Raw genomic sequence first — 4041 nt, 5'->3', positions numbered from 1 at the left:
GAAAGGGGCTCACTTAAAAGGGAAGCCACTTGTGACCTAGGCTGACAGCCAAATAGAGAAAGTGACTGGACTGAACAAGGTAGGAATGTAACTGTGAAGAAGTCTGGGGCAGGGGTAGGGCGAGAGCCAGGGAAGTGGCTAGAGTCCAGGTTGGCCCCACCATATGGACAGGATGGGAGGGACACTGAACTGGCACTGGAGACTGAGAGGAAAGGCACAGGGACTCTAAGAACTTCAGTAACTGCTCCCCAACACAGCAGGAGTTCTGTGACCAGCTGGGGAAGTGGTGAGATACACAAACAAGGGACAGAATGGCCTAGGATTTTCCAATGCCACTTAAATATGACCTGTTTGAGTGCTCCCTGATGACTCCTGATTCTGTCTAGAATCTCTGCCTTGCCCCCTAGAACTTATCTGGAATAAAGTACAGCCTTGGAGTGCTAGAGGTTTTCACTGGCTGTTTTGTGGGAGGCTGGAGGGTAATGACTTTAAAGAACCTGGTTGGTACAGAGGAAACAGGCCAACTAAGGGGACTTCTGAGGTGGAAACCTCCTGTGCTTAGGTTATCACCAGCAAAGGCCTGATAAACAGGCTTCAGGCCCAAAGGTGACCTTTGTGTTGTGATGGGTACAAGCTTCCTCAGCACATGCCAGGTTCTTCATGTCTGGAGCCAGAGAGGATGATTAGTGAGGAGACCCAGAGCCATTCATCATGAATTATTACCCCTAGACTCACCCATACCCAGCCCATGACATCACTAATTGGAAGTGCTAAGGAGCTGTTTGTTGATGAAGAAATGAATTGGTGAGCAAGTGAAGCCTAGAACTTGTTACTGGGTGGTATCTGATCCTTTAGAAAGATCTTCTGAGTATAGGTGTCACCATCTACTCAGCTTTCATGCACCAATGACAGTGGACCCCTCCCTCCCCCGATGTCCCCAGTGTCCTGTGTTTTGGTTCTAAAGTATTTAGGCACTTCCTTTTTCCTGGAATCTGCGATACCTGTTGTAGAACATGTCTATTCCCCCTCGTCAGAACACCTATAACTACTTGCAAGTGACTCTCAAGCTCCAGCTCACTGACTGTATTCCCTCATAGAAAGAGGGATAAACCTTTTCACAGGACCCTCACCTGAGATTGCAGCTACTCCCTTCTGTGCTTGCTGATCAGGAGATGCTAGAGTAAATAGACTGGGGAAAGTTAACCAATCGGAAGGAACTCCACCTATGCAGCTATTAGGAAGTGATCATGCTTAGGTAAGACTTTCTGTGGGCATGGGTACCTGCTTATGGGTCAGTTACCCATGCTCTTGTAAGTAATCTATCATCCATACTCAGTGAGTAAGCCCAATAAAGGAGTTGGTCTCCCAAGTTGGGTTTTGGTGGAATTGTACTTTGTTTTCTCATAAGAAGGAGGAGATATTTACATCTCTCCAGGGAAAGAGTTTCTAAGACAAGCTTTTTCTATCTTCTTCTATTAATCACATCTATTTTACTGTGATAGAGCACCATGACAAAAAACACATGAATGACAAGTTTATTTGGCCTATACTTCTGGAAGGATAGAGTCCATTATGGTGGAGAAGCCATGTCAAGAGTCAGTGGAAGCATGGAAGAAGGAGCAGGAAACTGGGTGATCACGTTTCTATCCATACATAGGAATCAGAGAGTGAAAACAGAAAGTAAGGCCAGGCTATAAAATCTTAAAGGTTGGCCCTAGTGATAGACTTCCTCTAATGAGGTCCCACCTCCTAAAGATCCCATAACCTTCTTCCCACACAGCGCCAGCACATGGAAAACTAAGTGTTCAAATATCTGAGCCTGTGGGAGACATTTCTTATTCAAACTACCACACTTTTATGTTACATCTGAGGTCTTTACTTTGATATCTGTGAAGTAGGAAGATCTAAATGGTGTTAGGGTAGCTGAGGCTTGTGTACAATTACACACACTAGGTCACAGAAGTGATTCCTACCTAACAAAGGCAGATTTCCGGTTTGACGAAGATAGAGGCTTTATCTTATTTGCTCACTACTGCATCCCTGCCTGGTGTCCTACAGTTATCATGGTGCACAGTGGACACTGGGAAACCCTGTTAAATGAGCTGCTGTTGTGGGACTATAATTGCCTAGAATTGTTCCCCAAACTGGGCAGGGCTGAGCTCAAAGACTTCAGATGGTTCTGAGAAAGAGATTCAGGGGCTGATAATCTGGACATTGGTTTGGAAAGTACCCATCACCAAAACCAATTGCTTTCAGATCTGGTGTGAAACTTGTATGGAAGTTGTATTTCCATCCTTTCAGCTGCCTCCCTGGCCCAGTACTGAAAAGATCCTGTGTGCCTGACAATTTCCTTGTTTCAGCATTGTCCACAGGATGGCTGAACTCAGACAGGCTTTGCCCCCCCCCCACATGATTTGCCTAGTAACCCACATTTGTGGCCAGGCATTAGTCTAACTATCCCTGCATTGGTTGGTGCTAGGGTTTTCAGTGTTAGCAAATACAAATACAGGATACCCAAGTTCAATTTGAGTGTCTGCTAAACAAATATTTCTTTTCAAATATAAGTATGCTCCCTGAAACCTTTGGACCATATATAGACTACAAGATTATCAATTGTTTATCTAAAAAAATTAAATATAACCAATCTCCTGCCTTTTCTCTGGCAAGCTTAGCTGGAGCTTGTCCAGATGCTGGGGACTGAAAGAGAATAGACCTTGGGTATAGAGTGGGAAAACCTGGTGTCACCACAAGTATTGTGAGTTGTCAAAAACAGTGACATTCATTTTTTCCTCTGCATGGCAAAAAATAATTCTGTTATTCTTAATACTAAGCCTGAATATAAGTAAGATAATATAAGATTAACTTCAGTGGGCCTGTGAGTACTTGGTGCCTACTACCCTTACCTGTTTAGGTGAGACATGTAGTGGCCATGTGCTTCTTTAAAAGGTACTGTTTGGTTGGAGAACTTGTATGTTCCCAGTACAAAAGTCACTTAGTTGTGTCACCTAAGCTTCAGAGCAAGGAAGGAAAAGCCAAGACAGCTAAGACATAGTTCAATACCTATTACATAGCCTCTAACTTGCACAGTGACTCTGATAGACCCTGTTATTATTCCATTCTAAAGATGGGAAAATTGAAACTCAGAAAAAAAAAAGGAATTGAGAGGTGAAGTGAAACTCATCTTTAAACTCCATTCTCAAAACCCAAGGCACAAACAATGACCATCACCCTCATTCTATGAGTCTAATACCAGAGGGGTTATTCTATTTCTTCTCTGGATTCAGTTCCCCTATATATACACTGAAGTGGAATGAAATGGTGATTTCTGGGAGTTACACACGCCTTTCCCTTTCTTCTCTCTGCTAATGCTGGCCCAGCTCAGGGATTACATGATCCTTCCCTGTCTTTGGGGCTCAGGGAACATTAAGCACCCCCATGGGTTCCCTATCCTTCTTTGAGTGGTGTTTTTGCTATTTTCAGTACATCTGTCTCCCCAGCGTTGCTGGAAAAATTGTGTCCCAGTCTGTTGCATCCTCTTGTCTCTTTGTATCCCTCACTTATTACTTCCAAGCCTCAGCTTCAATGTCACTTCCTTGTTGACCTCCCTGAGTTAAAACTGACCCCTCAAGCGAGCATTCGCTTTTCATTAAAATGAAATTCATAGAATACAAAATCAACTATTTAAAATATACAATGTGTTGGCATTTGGTAGTTTTACAAAGCCATGTAGCTATCACTTTGATCTAGTTCCAAGACATTTTTATCTTTTCAAAAATGAGACCCTACACCCATTAAGCAGGCACTCCATATTCCTCCCTACTCTGGTCTCTGGAAACCTGCAAGTTGCCCCCTGTTTCTATGGAGATTACATATAAATGAATTCATGTAATAGCCTGTCTTCTGTCTGGCCTTTTCTGCATAGTATAATGTCTTCAAGGGACAATCAGGTTGGATTATACACCAATGCTTCATTTCTTTTTCTAGCTGAATATTATTCTGTTATATAGATAGACCACACTTTTGTCCATTCACCAATTGCTG

This window comes from Arvicanthis niloticus, chromosome X (assembly GCF_011762505.2).
Source record: "Arvicanthis niloticus isolate mArvNil1 chromosome X, mArvNil1.pat.X, whole genome shotgun sequence".
Taxonomy (NCBI): Eukaryota; Metazoa; Chordata; class Mammalia; order Rodentia; family Muridae; genus Arvicanthis; species Arvicanthis niloticus.
This window is presented reverse-complemented; position numbering follows the sequence as displayed.